The 22,588-nt window shown below is 42.7% G+C and overlaps 1 long non-coding RNA gene across 9 annotated transcripts in view; it reads right to left on the reverse strand.

The window, feature by feature from the left end:
• LOC129196088 (uncharacterized) overlaps window positions 1-22,588 on the reverse strand; it is a 95,977-nt gene that overhangs the window by 14,106 nt on the left and 59,283 nt on the right. For 5 of the 9 annotated variants that reach the window (XR_008574047.1, XR_008574046.1, XR_008574044.1 and 2 more), the window contains 3 exons: window positions 13,059-13,211; window positions 2,562-10,807; window positions 105-183 (listed from right to left, as the gene is read on the reverse strand). This is a non-coding gene — a long non-coding RNA (uncharacterized LOC129196088). Of the gene's footprint in view, window positions 1-104; window positions 184-1,403; window positions 1,508-2,561; window positions 10,808-13,058; window positions 13,212-22,588 lie in introns of all 9 variants that reach the window. The other 4 variants (XR_008574045.1, XR_008574051.1, XR_008574052.1 and 1 more) reach the window with 4 other exon arrangements.

Genomic DNA, 22,588 nt, shown 5'->3' on the forward strand with positions numbered 1-22,588 from the left:
TGTAAACCGTTAGGCGCCTAATTCCACATCAAGTCAGTGATAAAATCACTTCCCCTCTTCCTACCTTGCTTTCCCACACATAGAACCATCACGACAATGCTTACCCATGTCCTTGGAGTGTTTTGAGGTCCTTGGAAGAAAGCGGCTATGTCCAGATTACTTTTGTTATCCTCATCTGATACCCTGTTAGTCAACAGAGAGGATGGAGTGTGGTTGAAGGTCATGTAAATTCCCTTTCATCACCAACAATCCCTTTTAACGTGACTCACCCACCAACTTTCACCTCCAAACCCAGCAAGGCATATGTTAGGAAATTACCTCACCCAAGCGCTACCCTGACAGCAGCACGGCTTAAAAAAGAGGTTGTCGTTATTTTCTCCCCATTCCCCCAATTCCGCTAACAGGTTTCTCAAAGATCTTTGCGCTCCAACTATATCAATCCCTGGATAACGGAGAACAATTAAAATAATAAGGTGAGAAAGCCATAAAACAATTGTGTCCCGAGGTGAATAAAGCAAGCAAAAAGTAAAACGAGGCAGCGCTGTTCACCTCCCGGCGAAAGGCGCCGGAATTCTGCACCATTCCGGTGCCCTTATTGAAAACCAAGGTTGGGGAAACGGGAAGAGTTCAACGAAAGGTCAGTGGATGTAACAGAGGGATTTGAAAAGAAAGGTTACAGAGATTAATTCTTCCGATATCAAAGAAAGGTACAAGAAACGGGAACGCAGCACCCAGAGTTACGTGCGCTTTGTCTACGGGGAGTTAACAATCTGCCTTTATCCGTGAGTTCTCCTATACATGCTGGATTTAACCAAACTCTGAAACTCAAGGTGAAACTCAAATTTATGTGGATGAAGTCACGCAAAAACGTATTACATCTACTCTTGCCTGATTTGCCATTTCTGTATCACATAAACCACCTGAAAACCCTCATATTTCACATGGTTTCAGGTTCACCAAAGGTTTCAAATAAGACCCGATTCACTTAAAACATGACGAAAACTCCAAGAACCTCACTAAAATTTCAGATAAATCTAACCTGTTTTGAGCTGGTGACATAATTTCTTAAGATCTGAGGTTTCACACTGAAAGTCTGACAAATTTTGAAATATTTCAGTTACTAAGCGATGGAGCTATACTAATATGTTAATCTACAAGGTTGCCACAAAAACTTTCTGTCTGGTCAACATTTAATGCTTTTTTTAAAATTTACTTGAAATTTCAATACAATCATTGCATGAAAAAGATGGTGTCCCTCAATCAACACTTTTTTTTCTTTTTTCCTCTGAAAAAGTCAATAAAAATAATATCTATTGAGGCTGTTCAATTAGAATCTAAACTACTGAACCTAAATTCAACTTCAGAAACACACATAAAGTTTAAGGACATTTTGGGAGTCTGACCTGGCAGGAAAAGTAGAAAATGAAATTAAAATTAGAAATCCACGGGACTAAGAGCAGAGCTAGAATGAATTATATTTCAATAGGCAAGAAGTGCCAGGGTCACTCTGTAAAAGAGAGAAAATGCAGTGATTGGAGGGCAGAGCCTGCTGCCTGCAGCCCAGAGATTATTCCCATCCCTTCCACGAATTCACTGTGGACCCTCAGTCCTGCAGTCCATTTCCAATTCTCCCCTAAACCCAACACAAATAGGTAACATAACTATTACAGGTAAGAAAGGAATTATGACTCTGAGCCTTAATTAATGTTTGTAAAGAGCCCTGAGAGATTATGAGGACCTGAAGAACCTCAAAGCACAGCCAACCTTAAACATCCCCCAGACCCTCTTAGCCTTTTCACTAGCACTGGCTTTCTTTTTAAAGAGAGGGTGGAATTACTTAAAAGATAAAACAAACAAATAATTTTTTTTCAGGTTTTCTAGTACTCCAGCTACAGCCTGCAACTGACACAATTTGAAAAAAAAACCCAAAAACCCAACAACATGAGGGCATATTTCTCTCAAGAAAAAAATATTTGTCTCAGCCACTGCTTAAGAATTAAACCAAAAGATAGGACACCCAAAATATTTTCTACAGCTGGTTGGTGGGCCCAAGCCACCGATCCCTGCGCAGGGACAGGGCAGAAGCTGGCACAGAACCAGCCAGAGGAATCCCAAACCAGGGGTGATGACAGTGGCGAGAATTCAGCAGACCTATTCCTATTGCCAGTCCTGCCGCTCGCCGTGCTAAGTGGCTTGGGCGAGTCCCTCCGTCTCTTTGTGTTTCCTCTTCTGCCGGCCTTATCTATTTAGACTGCAAGCTCCTGGGGACAGGGAGTCTCTTCTCACAGGGTATCTAGATGACGCCAGGCCATTTAGGTATTGCTGTCAAAGAAATCACAGGCTTGGGCACTTTAACAGAGGGGAAATCGGAACGCAAGTCTAATCTCCCTCACCTCTTGTGAAACCAGACACAGAGGTCCGAACACGCAGTAGCTTGTTTTCAGTTGCTTCACTGGTGTTGAGAGTGTATTAAAAATTAGAAAGCCACATTTCAAGAGGCATGTGACAGACAGAATGAATGTCAGAATGCGAGGAAGACGCGGCAGCCTCTGAGGACTTACGTTTGGCCCGTCAGACGCTGCTCAATCTCTGCATGCCAGAAATAGCAGCGGGACGCAAGCGCAGCAGCCGGTCTCCCCACTCCTGGTGCCAGTCCACACTTCTGCATCACTTAATGTTGCAGTGCAGGCTCTAGTACACCCTAAACTTAAATTTAGGTGGTTTTATAATGCAAAAAGACAGTGTAACATTTTTATGAGATACAAAATGAAGAAAACAAACAGAACAATCTGAATATTCGATTACTTGACTTCTTATGATAATAAATGACATTAATTAGCATTTTTGAAGCATAATAATAAACTTTTCAAGTTGATTTTGTTTGGATAAAAGTCGTATTAGATTATAATTATTGTTCAATTTTAAATCTGTACAGCTAATGAATGTATATGTCACAGCATGGAGGCAGTCCACACAAAACAATTCTTCATGGAGATACACAGGACGCTCACTTGCAATTCCAATATGACGTGCAACATGACTGTCTGAGCGACTCACATATGATCAGTTCCTCTGTCTTTACAATACTCCTTATGAGGAATAAGGACCTCTATTTTATAGACAGTGAGTAAAACCAAACTAAACTAAGTGACTCATCCAAGATCCCATAGGGAGTTTGTAGTAGAACTTCAGGGTCTGCACCAATGGCTTAATAAATAAAAAAATAAAAAAATTGTTCCACTATAATGGTAGAGGCTGTGCACAGTCTTCACCCCATTAATAATAAAACAAGACAGGCCCCGTGAGCTGAATACAAACAAGAATCCCTCACAGTGGAGACAATTTTAAAATTACAAAGCTAATTCACCTGGTGTCTCAGCGAAATCTGAACTCGCGTTTCCCAGGAAAAACTCCTGCCAGTCACGACAGTAAACACCTATTCCCTGCGTGCCTGTGACCACAGAGAACCACGATTCTGACCCCGGTGCACAGAGAAACCCCTCACAAACCAGCCCATACCTGGGATGATTCGGTAGCAGCACTTAACTTTTAGAATTCGACCTACACGAGTGGCCTCATGCTTCATGCTAGAAGGGGTCGTCCACATGGAAACAACTGCAGCAGCAGGTACCAAATCACTTTCCTGCTTAATTGCCATTTTTAATTACTTGCGTGGTAACAACAAAAAGTCAATGCAGCAACGGAAATCCATTCTTTGAACAACTTCTGCCTTTTTTCTTAGATGCAAACTATTGCTATATAAGCCATTCCTGATTAATATGGGGCCCTCTTGGGAAAGCCGCTGCCTGTCTATGGATTTCATTTCCTACGCCTTCTCTTCTTCAACGGACAATTCAAGTCCCTAAAAAGTAAGGGCAAAAGATCCCTTATTTTATCGTTATAAGATGACAGTGTTTTTTTCCCTTGCTATTTTCTTTCAGGAAGATATATTAGCACTACATTTGCTCCTCCATGCGGTGGGATTTCTTAAATAAAAACGTATGTTATATACGTATGGACTTGGAACCAGAGCCGCATTAGCCTATTAACTATCCACATTTCGCTTCAGACTTGGCCAGCCACCTAGAAAACCTGCCAAGACCTTTCTGGCAGCCTTTTCCCAACAGTTCCAGGAAAACATGGAATATTCAAAGAATTTTAGGGCCTCCCGGCTTCGTTTGTCACCACTCTCTTTGCCCACTTAAAACTAAATCACAGGCAAATTGCTCTAATGCCCTATTAAAGATTTAAAAATGGCCTTCTCCACAGTAGGGTATCTGAGGACAAATCTGCGTTAATATATAATGCAAAGCCCGCGTTAATATGTAATGCAATGTGGCGTGAGGCAGGCCAAGGACTTCGCAACAAGTAAGGGAGCTGCTTTACAAACTCTGACCTTCCCAAGTGAATTCTGTCCTGTTGGGAGTTTTTAAAGCTCCCTCAGATACCCAGGCAAAGGAGAGATCCATTTTGTCCTCATTGTTACTCCAGCAAATTACCGTCGAGGTTTCAGGCTTGTGTCCTACAAGAAGCAAAGAAAGGTGTGAACGGTTACATCAGAATTCACCGTCTCTACAGGTCTGAAGGCACTGCGTGAGCAATGCTGCTAAAGGTATCCTTGAGTCCCTTTGCCTAGAACTTGTCTGTTGGCTAACTACAGACCTCAAGATGACTGCGTGACATGATTCTCTAACCGAGGTTCAGAGTAGGATTCAGGGAAATGGCAACGGGAAGCATTTTCTTTGCAGCCCAAACCAGGATCTAACTCCTTGTAAAGCCACGGCAGGAAAAAGAGAAAACTCCTGCTGTCGCTTGCGTGAACTAAGTTATTAACTAACCGAGAGCAAAACCTGGTCCGTCTCATTTGCACAGCTTCCCCCGGTTTTAAAATGCAAGCGAAGCATGCTTTAAATAATTTGAAGAGGCTTTTTTATTACACAGAAAAAGCCTCCCTGTGATTTCAGATGCCAAGTAGTCTTCCTTAATTCCTAGCACCAATTTATGGATTAAACGTTTAACCCTTGACTTCAATATGGATCGAGGGTTCCTTGTTACCGAGAGCTGGCAGCACTGCCCCACTCAACACCCCCACATCCCTGCACTCACGGCTCTGCTGGACCATTTCTAGGTGCCCCTCAGAACCTCTTGACTCAGTTTTGGTGCAGCACTGACCCGCTGCACGCCAACTGTCTGGTAGGCTTTCACCTTACATCCTATTAGTCCACAAAGTTATCACACGCTTCTCTCTGCTCCAGATAACCTTTTCTGGCTCTTCAACTCATTAGTCACTGTTGGTTTGCAATTTGGTACTTCACAGGCATGTGACAAACATACATACATAAAAATATATACACACAAATATATAAAGATATAAAATGTTAGACAGCACCAAGACAGAATGTCTTATGAGATCCCCATACACAGCAGTGAGCTGGTGCGCGTACCTCGTGAGAGGCTGTATGCACCTTGTAATGAGATTGTGGACACGTATTTTGCAATTAAAAGTAGCCCCTCTGTTGGAATACAAACAGAACAGAGCACCACAGAACCCCTCGCACTAGCAATTCCACCAGCAGAGTACGGACACCCTCCTCTTTTATTGAAGAAGGAAGAGACGACAGTTCTTTAATTCTGATGCAAAGTCCCAACTTCAGACCAGCAGCCTAACTACATCATTACTAACATAGTAAGTAGGGGACACTGATTTCATTTTTTCCACTAAGACCTACAGTGTTTATCTTCTCATTCAATAACTATTCTCTCATACAAATGAAGGGAAACACGTGACTGAAATATCTTAGGGCTCTTATTTTATAAGTTCTCCTTTCACATTCCAAAAGCTATTGGAAGGGCAATTTGAGAGCAATCACGTCTTGCCTTTTTCCCTTCCCATTTCCTTCCTGTTTTTCCTTCTCTTCCTCATTCTTTTTTTTTAAAATCCTGTCCTCCAAAATCTAACCACCTCAGTTATGAAAGGAAATGGAAAGCCAAGGGGAAGCTGCGGCATCTGACAGACTGCAGACACCACTATTGCAAACCACTCGCTGATGCCACAACTGCTATTCCTTGTCAGAAGAGATGAGAGGCCACTTCAAGCACAAGAAAAACAAACTTTAAAATAAACCCACATCAGGGGCATTAATCCGGGAATGAGTTTGACCTGCTGTTTACAACAGTTCCTTAAATCTCACTTAAGCCAAGGAATACAAAGGGTCTGCCTACACTCTTCAGGGGACTGACTGCAGCGACTCCAAATCTAGCACCAGCCTGAGCTGCTGCAACCACCAATCTCCAGCCAGCACCATCTGGAAGTGCCAGCTCAGGCCCCCGGGGCGGCAGGGCTGTTGCTAGTGCAGCACCGACCTGAGCTCATCACATCCCACAGCAGTCACCGATAGCTTGAGCTATATATCTGTACGACGTGCTCTTGCACGGTGAAGACCAGCTCGAACCTCATACTGCGAAGTGGGTGTGAAAGCAGAACCAGGTGTAACCCTCCTCACTCTTTCTGAAACTTTTATTACTTCTGGTAAAACCAGGGTTCCAAGAAACATATTTAATGAGGAAGGAAGAGGTCACAACACGTGTTTGGATGCAGATCTGCAATCCAACTGACCTGGTTTTTGTACACAGCTCTCCCAATGATATGCTGCCTGGCCTTGGGTAAGTCATTCCGCTTCCTCTGCTTTCATTTCTGGACAGTGCTCATGCAATCCTTTCCTGTTGCACATGGCAACTGTAAGGAACTGGAGGTGGCCCGTGCCATTGGATAATTAATACTAATACTGCTGTATTGCAGTTATTCGATACGCGAGCCCAAGTGAAGGCCAGCTCTTCACTTTTATTTGTCAGTGGCAAACCATGTACTTAATCCTTTGCAGGAGACAGATATAGACCGGGTCAGAATCCAGACTTCTCTAACATACCTTCTCCAATAGCGACAAGTATTAGCAGCTTTGGACAATCAAGGGCTGTCCTTCCCACTGTTTTTTCCCTGGTCTTGAATCGCAGCACTTCATCGTAAACCTTGAAACATTAAGTCTAAACTTGGTTCTAAAGTTTTTGCAATGAATTACCATAATTCTATGTATGGTTATTAAAAACATAAGTATCTAATCTGTTCTAGACTTGCAAACTTCCCATTAACTTCTAAAAGCAATTAGGTTCATTGTTTAATTAAATACTGGTGGAAAAGAATTGCTTTTTAAAACACTTTTAATTTGTCATCATTTAATTTCACTGCATGTCTCCTTGTATTCACTTTGTGAAACGATGAGAATTTCTCAGTCTACCTCTTTTTCCTTTTCCTTTCTAATGGCAATGGTCCCAGTCTATCCATTTTGGATATCTCCATGCTTGGGACCATTTTTGCGGGCACCTTTCTGAGCCACTCTTCCTCTCCTCAGATTTGGTAGTACAGCTCCTATGCTGCACGCCTTCCTGTCTTTGGTCCTAAAAAATATGGACAGTGCTCATACAAATTTCGCATCAGTATTGCGCAGGGGGTTATCCGCTCCACATTTATAACAGGATGGAGCCCTAAAATGTTCATAAAGGCTTCCATTCATGGCTTGAGCTTTATGTCTGTACTGGATCTAGGAACAACAGGCAACAAGGTCTAGTTGCCTATCAAGAATTCAATGAGGAGAAAACAAAAGAAAAAACCCAAACCTGTCTTTACCAAGCATTTGCCTGACTGGTTATGGGTTTTTTGGACATTGACAGTTGCATGTGTAAAAAATGTCCCATTCACAAAAAATATTCTTACACTGCAATTGTTAGACATGACATTTACACATCACCGTTAATTGTAAATGACTTGATCCTGACATTTTGTGAATACATTATGAAAGCCATAATGAAACCCTATGAGCTGCGTGTCACACCTGTAACAAAGACAAGCTTAGAGAAATCACAGTCTTGTCATCAGACCTTGGCGAAGGGTGGAAGGAAAAATGGCAGCAGGGTGACTCACACTTGAAGCGGACTTATCCTCAATGACCCGAGAGGAGCAAGGGAGAACCCTGCACCACAACATTTGCTCCTCTGTGGCACGACGCAGTAGTCTGGCTACCTGAACACGGGAACCTACAAGAACGTAGATGGAAAACAGAAATCAAGGACTCTATATTGGCTATACCTACACTGCTCTTAAATAGTACTTTTAAAAGTGGCCTTGAGCGTGGTGGGATTTTTTCCTTAAAAAAAAGAGTAAGTGCTCGTACCGTCGAGAGGTGGCTGGCAGGAGCCAGGTATCCTGCAGCCACTGGTAAGGCTCCCGCCTGCGGGCTGACAGCTCTTTCCCCATAGGTTAAGTGTCTTTATCCTTAGCAGCAATAGCTGCTCTCTCCTGCTTTTAAGAAAATAATTGCTTGGAACATTCCTAGCCAGTGGAATTTCATTTGCAGTACACCTCAGAGAATCCTGGATCACCTAACTGGAGAGGAAGCTGTTTTCTATGAATTTGAGAAGGAAGCAGGGAGAGGTGGTGGTAAGGAGGAGCCGCTGCATATAACACAGGATGCAGAATTTCAATTTCTTTCCATATCTGCCCCAGAAACCTGATTCTTGAACTTACTTAACCAAGAAACAGGGCCATGACATTGCGCAAAGAGGCTAATTTCACCCTATAGCATGTAAAAAAAAAAAAAAACTTGCTCAGGGAGAATACATTTTACATTTTGAATATATAAATCTAAACATTTGCAATTGGGACTGCCTAGATCATCACTGGAGTCAGGGCAACTAGAAGTTTTGTCTTGTTCAAAAAAAGAAAGAAAAAAAGAGAGTTGTTGGGGTTTTTTTCCCTGATAAAATATTTTGGATCTTCCTCTGCTACGGGAAATTTCCAAATGTCAGATTTCCTTTCTGTTCCAGTTTAGACTGGAAGCTTTTATCACAAGGTTAAATCCTGGTAGCCCAACAGCACACATACACGACTTTGTCGCTGACTGAAGTCTGAATGGATACGGAACTCATCTCAAAAACTCACACTGGAAATGTTGAACTTCACCTGGTTTCATATCTAAGCCACCAAGCTATGAAAAGGGGAAAATAAGAATGAGAAGGAAAAAGTTAGTCAAAAAGAGATGTGTGTTCAGATCTCTGCTCCGGCCTCAGACTGTCCATTTCCAACAGAAGAGTTCCAAATATTGAGCTGGTCTATCCCAGCCAATTCTTTTCTCTTCCAGTTACACTGTGCATTGTAATCAGTACCTACATCTAATTGAAAGGACATCTTTGTCCCTTACAGGTTATACTTTTTGACTCTAAGACACACAAAAAGAACTGCTTCAGTAATTTACAATTTCAAAAGGAGAGAGTAGCAGCATTTCCGAGGTCTGGGCTTTGAATCTGTGTAATGAAATTGTCTTATTTTTAACTGTCTGAGCAGCTTTCAAGCAGAAGCGTGTTAGAATTCATATTAATTTGTGCGGTACCCTATCATCATCATAATTTAGCTCACAAGGTTGCTGTGCTTGGAATTCCAGTTATGACATGAATTCTATACATTTTATACAGATTTATAAATGGCATCAATAGAACACTTAGGGCCTTATTCATTAAACAATGAGTCATTCTGGCATTCCATTCTATTTCATCCCAGTTCTTACAAAACTTTTATGTACAAATTTGACTGTACTTAATGCATCTGATTTAGCAGCAGAAGTGTTGCAGCATAGTTTCAGCTGGGTGTGGAAACAGATGAAAGGCATTGTTTTTTTAAAAAAAAAAATTAAAAAATTCCCTGTAACAGTGCAAGTTTCTGAGTTTCAGCCTCCTTTATGAAGGAACAGCATTCAGGTCCCGGGAAACAGCTCTTGCCTCAGCTTTCTCACCGTCACAGGTTGGCCCTCTCCAAGGACAGCTGCGAGGCGGCACAACAGAATGGTCCGAAGACGCTTACGGGGTCGCAAGCAATCAGGTACCAATTTTGTGGATAAGCAGAGTTCCTCCTTCTTCGGGACTCTTATGCTGCCACCTTTCACAGAGCCATGTGAAAATACAGAAGCAAAAGAAAATTTGCAATGGTGCACTATTGCAAGTAGTTTCTTGCTGCCCAGCAAACCAGAAAACAAAAATTTCTGAGCACAACACTTCAGTAGTTATTCTTGACTGATCATTTCAGTGGTGCACTACAAGAGCTTTAAAGGCTTCCCTTAGTATGCAGTTTATGACTGTGGCACCAGCAAACTAACGATGGGGCAGGATCACAACATGAATTTTCAAAATCATCTCCCTAATGACCTAAAGCTTTCATATGGACTGGTTATAGTGTGTGTGTGTGTGTGTGTGTATGTTTTTAACGAGAATTGAGGCAAAAATAAAAATATTATGCCAAAATAAGACCTGTCACCTATCTTTGAGGAATGCATCTATATTACAAATAGTAGCTAGCAGTATGCCTACACAGCAAAATACAGGACCATTGTTTAGTAAATTCTGTCTTAATCTAGGCAGAGCACATAAAAATAGCAGTGAAGTCATGACGGTATGGGTTTTAGCATGCTCTAGCAACTAGAGTACAAAGTCTTCAGGGACACACTGGTTACTAGCCAGTGGGAATCTGTTTGAACTGTTCTCATGACTTCATTCAATCCAGTTAATCCAGGTAAACTGGCATATGCTGCAAGCTGCTCTCCATTTTATAGTTTGGACACCTCAGCACATATCGCTCTATTTTACCTTCTCTTTGTCCTTTCAACCTTCTTCCCGACTGCAGTGGATATATGGCTGTGATTTCTGTAAATGCTGTAAAGCTTGCTGGAGCAAAAAAGTCTTGGAAGTCACTGCTCCTCTATCAAATCTGATTGGGATTAGAAAATAATCTCAGAAGTTGTTGGGGAGAAAGAAGGCACAGATACACAAACGTACACAAGGCAAACGAGCACACTATCTGTCTTTTCATTGGAAACCATTCCAAGACCTCATCATTCCTCGGATGCTTGCAGTTTTCGTCATTACATATATAAGCATCAGTGCCTATTTTTGGTCTTTATCCTTAATAAGTCACAGTAAATTTGGAATCCATTTCACTACATATTCTTGCGCATTAGGACACTATCTATCAGGCAATCACCATGCCAAGAAAAGCACAATACTATCTGCACCCATTGTCCGTAAGGGAGAGGAGGGATGTGTGCTTAAGTAAAGTGTACCATCTCATTTTCATTCTCCCGCCGTGGTATTTCTAGTACTTCACTTTACGTTACAGACTTGAAGGGACAAAAACAAGATCAAAGTTTACATTTCATTATCATAGGACAAACAATTTTCTGGGAGGTGGATTGTTTCTTTTTCATTTTACATTCCAGTGGAAATGTTCTCTGAAAAACAGTTGCTATCTCTCCCACTATTCACAGGCTTAACTGAATAAAAACTGGGAATGGAACAGTAATGGAAAACAAGGAAAACAAGACACTTTTGTCCGTTCATTGCCCAAGATGAGAGAAACAAAACTGGCAATTAAGGGAACTGTTCAGGGCGAGCCACCTTCCTTTTCCTTCCTCCTCTTTTAATCTACAGCTTATGAGTTGTTCCTTTACTCATTGCAAAAGGTCCATAATTGTAACACTGCCATGTTCTCCTGGAAATCTATTTAAATGGCATATGATAGAAGCCATATGATAGAAGCTTAATTACATAGAGGGCATATGGAAGGCATATGACATAAGGACATATGGAAGGCATATGATAGAAGGGCATCCGAGGACATATGATGGCAGTCTAATTAATTGACAATACATTCCTCTCATCAGGGGGAGAGCTGGAATGCTATTTTGTTCAGAAGAAAAATATGCACATTGAATTATGTTTATTGTCGACTTCGATGTACCACTGACCATTCTCCCTTTTAATTATTACTCCTTGTTCTTTGGAGCGAGACAGCTCATTTGATCTACATATTGTATGATTAACACACTTAACATAAAGTTAAGTTTGATAACCACAAATATGTGTGTTAGTATAAATAACCACTATTTTTGAACCTTCTGAAGTTCCCTCATACCTGTGCAAAGCAGATCTAAAATGCTACCACCCAAAACCCAAAGAGACTGTTCTTATTAGGGAGTTATTACCACCTGTTTGTAAAGCTATTCCTAGAGAAGTACCAAACAGGTACAAAAAAAAAAAAAAAAATCAACCCTTATGGAACAGCTCTACATTGGGTGTAAGTCAATGCAGCTTGTGGATTTGCAGCTGAAAATTTGCACTTCCATCTGCAAAAAGATTTATGGGGGGGAAATAAGGTGCTGCCTCAAATGTGCTAGAGAGATTCCTCTTTTTTAACTACCTGCATGTGTTTAATGCACGTGCCTTCATGAAACACAGAAGCAGTGTTGTGTTAGCCCTGATACTTGCCTTGTCCTAAGGAATTGCAGAGTTATAAACCATGGCAGCGATATCTAAAACCTCTTTGAAAACGAGATGACATAAACCCCCACTAACCCACTCTTTGAATAACTAACAATTGAGCACGGGTAACACTCAAGAAACCAACGGCTTCCCTTTGCATCCAGTAAACAAGAATTCGCAGATATTAAAGTTTTTAAGTGCTGTTGTACCAGAAAAACATTTTTCTGGGTTATTTAGATACCTTGAAATATTGTTATATTTGTCACACTTTATATTAGCCTAACAACATGAACCCTGTGCCTACCCTTTACTTTTATTCCCTTAGAAAGTTTACCCAGCAGCAAACAGTCTCTCTTATTTCTGGGAACTCAAAAACTCTTGCCAGAATTAGTCATATACGTCATCAAAAGATGCAACATCGCTCATGTTCTGGGCCCTGATCAAGCATGAGGGCCACCATCTTCACCCAGGCTGCCAGAGGACCTGAACCCTGAACACTGCCAACATGAAGATCTTGATTTGTCTTCAAACTTCACTAGACAAACATCAGTCTCAGAGGGGTTTTTAGACCTCACACAGTTAGGCAAATAAAACCGTACACAGATTCCAACAGCAGCTAGGTATACCAGGTACGTTCCCTGCATTTTAGACATGTAAGATCCATCAGAAAGGTGGTCTTTTGCCCAGGACTGCAGGCTCACCATGTGCCCTTTCTCCACATAGCTCCTCTACAAAACTTAAGGGTGGCTCCACAGCTCCTTAATCCAAACTGCCGTGAGCGAGAGGCAAACCACCTCCACCAGATGTGTCCAGAAGCATCAGCCTTTTGAAACACCTCATGTAACTGTACAAGCCTAGGAAAAAAAAAAACAACCCCACTTAAGAATCACCATCTCAGCTGACTGTAATCGCTAATGGATACTCCCTAAGAACAGCTCTCCTGAGGACTGTGTAGATTTAGGTACTTTCACAAAACCCCTTACAGGCTTTATCTGGAAGCATCAGCACCAGCCTCCTACGCTTCCTGAGAGACAACGAGTGTGCCAGGTCTCATACCGCTAAAGGGCACAGCCTTGTTTAACTCCTAGCGTAGAACTAACCGAACCAGTCAAAGACTAATGGAAAGGGAAACCTGCTTACACATCTCAGTGACAGAGTACAGGATGTTACCTTTGGAGACTTCTGATTGCTGACCGCGAAGGCAATAACACTGATATGTTGCCATGGTGCTTTTTAGGAATGTTACACATTGCGCTGCTTGAATGCTAATAAAGGAAGACAAGCATTACTAGTCCACCGGATTTGCTAAAAACTCAATAATGTAGCACCAAAAAATGCTGAGAGAATGAACATTTCTGAAGTTCTAGAGAGGCAGAAGAAAATAAAAAGTTTTCCAGCTCATCTTACCTGCTCTTTCCTGTTCCATGTGTCCAGAGCAAACATTGCTGAGGAATTATGGTCGCTCGTCACGCCGTTCTGTGCAAGACCCAAGGAAAGCTAGGAGGTTGTACAGTTATCTCCCTTGGTGTAATTCTAAACTATACAACCTACTACCTCAACCTGGATGCATGCAGTCAAAAATGCTGAAAGCTACCCACCACTTCACAGCCGACATAATGTCAGGGTTTCTAGTTAAAAAGAGTCCTCAAAATTCTCAGTGCACTAATTTAGAAGTAATAAATGCTTTGCTGGTGGAAAGACACCAAAATCAAATGCAGCTCCCCACACTGCATATGTTAATAGGTAAGACACAAGAAGCCATGGTTATTACTGCTAGGTATAGACAAGATCACGGTCAGCTTTTCACACAAGAAGGAATTTTGTCCCTAGCCAAAAAAAATACTTTTCCCCCTCCACGGCAGATGCATCTGCACTACAGCACAGAACACATACATACATTTTTTTAAAGCACTTAAAGAAGGCTTAGGATGAAATTTCTCCTAACACATCTTTTCCTTTTTGAACACATATAACGTTGACCTTGGAACATGTACCTTGGCTCCTGAATGCTTAAAAGGTGACCGCAGAAGTAGGATTAGGAGGAGAACTGCAAAAAGGGTAGAAAGTTTTAAGTAAATTTTACCCTTGCATCAATCCCTTGTTAAGATTAATGATTTTAGAAATGCAACACTGAGCCGCTCTCAGCAGTCAGAGTAAGACGGTGTTCCCTTAACAAGGAACACATTACATTTTTAACTTGCATTAGTTCACAGTCAAACAACCAGGATGTTATCATTGTGACTCATTCCCATTACCCACCAAGGTATTACTTAAAGCAGTATGCTGCCTATTTATTATGGCTTACGAACAGGGATTAGCATCTTAAAATATGCTAGTGCAGACAGTGGAACTGAATCAGTCCTGAGATCCTGCCTCTCAGGTGAATGCATCCTCAGGCACAACAGCTCTGTGCTGGAAGGGGATTACAAGGGAATCAAACGCTATGAATGGATGCTGAGCTGCGCTGAATAGATGGCATCTTGGTCGTTTCTATTTTCTCAGGATAAAGTAGCATTGCTAATTACGAAAAAGCCAGTGCCCTACCATTATATTCAAAGCCTGACGAGAAATAAAGGAGGAAGGTGAGAAATAATACCACTCTTCAGAATTCGGCTTGCAACAGCAGAAGAATATTTGAAAAAACCCAATCTTTCTGCAAGGTTTAAATGCACATGATGTTGATAGTATCAGTGGAATTCCTAATGACTCCATATTTGGTAAAGTTTACTTTGACCTGATAGGCTCTGCAGAAACACAACATATTATTTTAGTTAACAGCACAGTACAGTACCCTAAGAGTAGAGTCACTGTTAACCATTTTATGGGTTAGAACAGTGATCCAACCACAAATCTGGGTAAGGAAACCATGGCTCTCTGGCCCTGTACTCTGACCAGGAGCTTTATTGCTCTCTATAAGCATCCTGAAACCATCCCAATTCCTCAACGCAACACCATCATTTTTGTGCACTGAACATCTGTCCTCTGACATGAAATCCAATGATGTAACTGATGTAGCTCTATCGAAGCAAACGAACCTGTGTGCTCGTTCAGGGTGACGGAAGATCTCCAATCCCACCCAGTTTCTATGTGACATCGGAGACGTTACTCCCCTTTAGGCTTTCAAAAACACCCTAGTTCATATTCTGCAGCTATAAACTAAACCATTTCGGTATCACATGGCTAGGCTACTCATTTTTTTTCTACAACTTACCCTTGCAAGTATTTTCCTGTATCTCAGTCTCGTCATGAATGTAGATATTACATAATTCAAAACATTTAAAAATGATTACCTATAACTGATCAGTTTAATTAAGGAAAGGACTGCTAACATCACCATTGCATTGAGACTAACACTTGCATACCTTGCAGACCAGGTAGTTATGAACAGAGCTGGGCAAAAAAACTCTCCAGTAATTTGCTCTAAAATAAAAGGTGGAGAAAAAGTGGTTTGTTTCATTTGTATCCTCCACTCAGTAAAGGTCATTTCACAGATAAATTACAATAGAAAATTCCTTATGAAAAAATTCCTTACTCCCAACTTGCACCTAAATAATCTAAATTTTTCTCAGGTTGGCAAATGCCACCGTGACTGTTTTGTTCATGACTCGCCACCTCTCCTTGCCGCTCTTCCATCGCAACTTCAACTTCCTCTTCATCACCACATTTACAAATCCTTGAGCTGTCAGCTCCGTGCTGGCACTTATTCAAAGAGCATTCTCGCTCCCTCCCCCGTCGCTATATTGAGCCGGGGAGCTGTGCCCCGCTTGGCACACGTGCTTCCGCTCCAAGTACCAAGACCTGCTCCAAGGTGCCATGGCAGTGTCCAAGCACGAACCGTCGGGAGAAGGTCCTCACCGAGAAAAATATTCTCAACCAAGTTCCCACACATGCCAACGCCTTTCTGCACAAATGTGACAGTAATAAGCAAGTCTTTATGTGGACCTGTACGCAACTCATGCCACCTTTACAGAGCAATATGAGCAGACTGTAAGGTATAGTAATTGCTAAACACTAAAGCAGTTTCTGTCTCAGGATCTGACACCTAACTCACCCTCCGGTCAGTTTTAGACACCTCCGCAGCCTGCTGCACAGATTATCCCGGCAAGTTTTCCCCGCTTCTGAGAGCTTGGCTTCAGAAATTACCGGTATTTTGTTCCCACCGCTTTAAGCACAGATGCAGCTCGGATAGATGAAAGTGTATTTGCATCCCAGAGGAACTGTAACTTCAAGCAGAAAAAAGTGCCATGCATCTAGTCATTCCGCCAGTTAGAGTATCTGCTGCTACTGCTGACACAAAGTATTGAGTTTCAGGTCAAATATTAAAACAGAAGTCATCTAATTACCATTACTTCTGCGCCCTCACAACATCTATCATGCCTGGCTCTTTGGTAACTACCTATGTACTATAAACGTTCTTCTTCCGGGAGGACAGCGAGAGAGATTCACAGCACCAGTGTCTATCAAGACACTTTCTTTTGGTGGCATGAACCTCCATCTTTGTTTTCTGGTTATTTTAGTCAATTATGTCTTTAACCAATTAGCACAATCATACCTAATTATGTAATTAGGGTAAACACGCAATCTAATGACAATGTTCAATTACGATACATATCGATGTCATAGAAGTTCCTGTTAAATATTGTGGTAGGGAGAACGGCACTGCACGTAGAGCTGCCGCGTTCCCACGTACGTTCACGTGCCCCAGAGCCTATTGTTCGTGAACACTCTCAGGCCTCTTGCTTTTTCAGAATCACAGAAATTATTCCACAGTGCTGTGGACAAAAGGAAATCTCTCTCCCAGGCCAGCTAGTTTTATTTTAAAGCAACAGTATAATCAAAAAATTGTGTCCTTTTAGTTAGCGTAACCCTCTGAGTTCTGAAATATAGACAGTAGCTGAAGTAAATGTGAAGCAGGCTGCTGTCTTATCACAGAGAAGACAGGATTCAGTGAACAATTCTTTTCAAGTGGAGAGGAAATGTTATTGTGGCAGCCCTTCCCAGACAGATGGAGGGTTTCTATCTTTAAAGTTAACAACAGCCCATGCCACTGACCTCAGAAGACATTAGATCAAGGTGCAAGTCCTACTCTGTACTAGGAAGTTGTGCAGAACCATCACTCATTTTACTGCCTGTTCCCTTCAGGGACTTCAGGTGAGAGAAGAATTCAGAAACCTGCCTCCCCTACTCTACACTACGTGGACCTGCATTTTCTATTTAATTTCCCCAGGAATGAGGGGAGAATTCAAATCCAGAACTGATTTTTGACGATTGAATGGCTAGAGTATTCCATTCTTTTAAAACACACTTCAATGCAAAGCAGCATTTGAGTCATGATCCACAGAAAAGCTGAGTTTCGGAGGGCAGAATATTCCCAAATAATGACACACAAAACAGTGCCTCATGTATAGATACCCTGCAGCTATACCAAATTTTGTGTGCAGACCAGTCCTGTTGAGTTTACAGGTATGAACAAGACAGCAAGGGGATACCAGCAATGGAAGTTCAGTACAGATGTGTTCAAGAAAGCTGAATTCTATTTTGTTATTATCAGCAGCAAAGTCATCAGCTGAGATTTGGCTCTGAATCTTTATGGCTGTGAATCACGTAGAAAAAAGAAGAACCCACCTTCACTTTCAGATCCCAGGCAGGCTATTGCAGGGCCAGCCAAGGAGGGGGTGGAAAGCAGAAAATACTCACGAAGCAAACATATTTCCCTAAGTCATTGAGAAAAAAAATAAATACCAAAACCCACTAATGATACTGTTCCAGTTTGAGGTCTGAAATCTTGTTTGCTAAATTTCAGCCCGGAGTGATCTTTTTTACAGCCGACTTTCATAAACCTCAGACAGAAGAGATTTTACAATGGAAACGCTGACATGATTCCTACTGGTCACCTCACCCATTCAGCTTTACTTGATGAAACTTTCGTATTAGAATTTGGTTGTGATGAGGAACCTCAAGAGGTTCATAGGTTTACTCTGTCTCAGAGAGCTCTCCTAGAAGTCTGACAGGCACGCTAAACAGGGTTGGAACCTTAAGAGTCTGCAAAATAAGGAAAGAAGTCTCATCTGGGCTCAGCTGAAATCCAGAGCAAGTGAGTATTTTGAAAGCTTTCCAAAATTTTTCAACACATTACAAAAATGGTCTCTGCTTCAACTTTTAGCAAGAGTTACAGCAATCTGAAGATTTACTCAATATTACATTTCAATATCTGGTACTTTCTAGGGGAAGGGTGGCCACGCTCTCGCTCCCGAATCATACATAGCTTTTTGTCAGCGGCTGGAGCGCAGCGTCAGCTCTGGGTTAGACCACACGACATGGACGCTCTGTGCTGGGTCTAAGGGCGGATCAGGGATGCTGGTGGGCAAGCTAGCAAGGAAGGGCTGCAAGGCTGATGGCTCTAAATGACCCCAAAACCCAGGGTTTTTTGCTTTGCCTGGGCCTGCTCGGTCATTGAGCGGTGCCCCGCGCTTTTGGTGTGAAGCTCCGTGAGCCCAGGTCGAATGCTTTTGTTCGAGATTCTGCACAGCGTGATAAGGACCCAGAGCCAAGGCTGGTTTCACACGCACGCTGAAAAGTAAAGGAACTCACAGGTGACTGCCAGGACGCTGTACCAAAACTTGGTGCCACTTCCAGGGCGGCATGGTGAGGCTGTACTGCATCACGCCGCCGCGTTATCTACAAGCAGAGGCTCTGCAGCCCAGCTGGAGCACGTCTCCTCTCCTCCTTCAGATCGCTGTGGCTAATGCAGCTTACGTAAAGCTCCTAAGTCATGGAGACTTCCTGGCTCAAGGGCAGGTGTCTCTCAGTCTTGGATTCCTTCCCTAAGAACATCCTCTCCTTATTTTCTCCCTTATTGATTAAAAGCAAATAAACAAGGCGGGGCGGGGGGGGGGCGGGGAATCAGATTACTGAAATAGTTATTTATCTGCCTTTTAAGAGTTTAACCAGATTTGATTATCTGAATAAGAGTATTTGGATATGGTTCAAATTCCAGGGTACACAATTACATTCTGCTTATCATGAATCCCATTTGACACTGCATATGGTTATTCTAATTACCCGAACGCTATTGTGTGCTCCTCCGCTGACAAGGGCTCGCTGTGCTCCGCACCAGGCGAGACCGGGAAAAGGGGGAGCACGCAAATGTAATCGTTTGCACACCCCAGTGGATACCGTGCAACAGGCTTGTCTGCAAGGGACCTTACAGGTGCTTTCGGTGAAAGAGGTCAGTAACGGAAATGAGAAATGGTCTTGTTATTTTGAGGGAGAAAAACATGATTTACCAAATCTGAAAAAGAAAGAGGAGCTTGCTTTGGAAAAGCTTTGGTTCGCTTCTTCAGACAAGAACTGCTGCTTCTGGTTCAAACTGTACCTCTGGCCAAATGAAACGCAACTGTAATAAAGCCTCCCCAGACGCAGATATAGCCACGTAGTTCCACAGGAGACTTTTTTTTCCTCTTGGGAGGTACCAAAGCAGTGACTCTGCCTATCGCTAGAGAAAGGGACTGCATTAATTGAGGTACCAATTTTTGGAGAGGATATTAGGACTTTTTTCATGTCCCCAAGGCCTTCCTGGTACTTTCTACATGCAGGTGCTCTGGTTTGTTTCCAGCTACAGTAACGGCCTTCTATTTCTTTAAGTTCCCCTGCGACATCAAACTGGGTGAAGTATTCAGTACTTCCTGCCCTTAGCAATTTTGCAGCGCGTCTGTGCGCTGTTATGCAGTCGCTGCGCCTCAGCGACAGATGAAGAGATCCCTGTGCACTCTGTATGGCACTTGGATCAAAGCTGCTGCATAAATGCAAGCTCCTTATCAACAAAGTGAGGGGGAAAAAAAAAAAGTCATAAAAAAACATACAGGTAGAAGCTCCACAGACTCCAATTAGTTTTTTCCATCCTAAAGGGAAGACACATTTCAAGGTTCTTCACATCATTTTGTCAGACTCCGGTTTCACTCTAAAACTTAATGAAGTGCAGTGAAATACAACCAACAGAAAAGAAATACAAATTAATGCTGAAAACACAATACGGTTCTTTTCAAAAGGCTGAGCTGAAAAACAAAGGGGTGGGGGAGAATATTGGAGGCTACAGTTAGAGAAGAACGGGGCGGGGGGGGGTAGTTTAACAAGAACCAAACTCAAATAAATTTTAAAATTTAGCAAAACGTTAAAGAGCAGAAGGAGGGGAAAGGCACGTGAGCTAGTGGCAGGAGGGCAGAAGTTGGGAGCCAGGCCATCCCGAGTACGAACTTTGGCTCGGAGAGCGCAGCCTCCGCAACATCGAGCAACCAGGTATAGCGACAGCGCGCTTCCATACAGGGACCCAAACTGCACGTAGCGTCGCGGCAGAAAACCCACGGCCACGCCGCGCTCAGAGAAGCCGTGCCGGTATTGCTGCCAGAAGCGCTGGCTCTACCCGTGCCCACGTTGGCATCCTCTCTGCAGCCACGCTGCTGCACCTCTTGCTGCAGAAGACAACAGCGTCCAAGAGGCTTCCTCGGGCACGTTTCCCCTGTCCCGTAAAGCAGAGGACACAGCATCTCCAAGCCCACGTCAGGCTGAGCCGATGCGCGCCCGCGGCTGCCCTTTTTTCTTTGCCAAGCACCAGAAAACCAGGAGCAAGCAGCAAACATGCTTAGCCTCAGGATGTAATGCGCCGATTCTCCTCACAGCAGCACAGGGCCCGTGTCTTAGCCCCATTTGTGATGGCACGTGTCTAAAGTTTGCTTTCTAAGCATCCAGCCGTGTTTAGATCTTGTCTCTCACCAAAAATAAATAAAAAAAAAAAAGATGTTGGATATCGATTAGCAGGTCCCAACATAATCAGTGAGAAACTGCACTAAAATATTTCACAAAAAAAATCTGTTTTCTCTTTCCTCTTCTTTGATTCAGATGCTGATTTTCTAATCCAAAAAATATGCTTTCAAACCCAACTGTGGCACCTCGTTTTGCGACACATCTGCCCAATTCCCCTGCCACGGGCTTTTGGCACTCTCAAAGCAATGTCACCTGAAGCGCCAGTCTCTAGAAACATCCGTGACAAATTCCAGGCTTTTCTCAGCATATTCTGCCAGAAGCCTGATGTCTCCAAAAGGCTTTACAGAGAAGAGACCACCATGCAGAAAGATGTATTATATTGGGAACTGGGTTTGACCAGATCATTTCTCTTTGGAGGTTAGACTAAACGAGCCAACACTTCCTTTACAGCCATACAAAAAGGAATCTAATGCGGCGAATATTCACAGCATTTCAAAAAACAAAAGATAAATAGCATAGAACATTAAAGAGCCCCTCTAGGAAAAAGAAATTTTACTGTCACTAGATGCAATCTCATCCTGCTTCAATCACATGCGGAAACCCTGCTCACTCCCCTGTGGATGAAAGCACTAGCAAAGGGGAAAGCGGAGGCAGGAACCAGCGCCGCATCTCAGGGGAGATCTCGGCTCGAGGTCCGTACCCTGCGTGTTCTCCCACAACCAGGCTCCAACGTAGCCTTGCAGCACCCTTGCCCGAAAGCGATTTATCCTTCTCCCTCCTCAGTCCCCCCTCTTCCTGCCCGTGCTTTTGAAGAGCCAAAACACTACTCGCGGGCACGTCTCAAAGCCTTTCACGGCTACGTAACTGAGAGCGGAACGGTGGTGCCCAGTGGTCATCCTCCGCCGGAGCAAAGGTAAGCGCAGACCTGAAAACCAGCTGCGTTGCGCTACGAGACAGCCCAGCAGCAAAAGTTCTCCTGGAAACCACGCGTCTACTGCAGTGCAGTTTTTATACCTTAATTTCCTATACGCGCAGAAGGGGAATATTGATCACTGGTTCCTGTACCCAAATGCACAAAATAAAATGCCCCAACTGTGCGTTTTGTTTTCTTTTTTTTAACAGCTAGTTTCAATTCACAGGGAGAAAGAAGAGCAGTTAGACTGAAATTTTATTAGCAGAAGCCTTCTTTGACATCATTTTATGCTTCTATAGTAAATAGAAAACACAGAGAAAACCCTGGAAATTCAGCAAGGAAGAAAAAAAAAAACCAAAAAAACTTTTTCTGGACTGCAGCAGTGTGCGTCAAACGAGCCAAGTTCAAAAACAGAGAAATTTAAAAGTGGAAATGCAGACCAAATCTTTGGTAGAATTAACACTGAAAGCTGCTGGAAAGAAACAGTCAGACTTTATTTTGAGTTTACAGCCTAATTATTTTCATGTAGAATCTGTACATTGGGGTTTTAAAAAATGA

Source organism: Grus americana, chromosome 24 (genome assembly GCF_028858705.1).
Source record: "Grus americana isolate bGruAme1 chromosome 24, bGruAme1.mat, whole genome shotgun sequence".
Lineage (NCBI taxonomy): Eukaryota > Metazoa > Chordata > Aves > Gruiformes > Gruidae > Grus > Grus americana.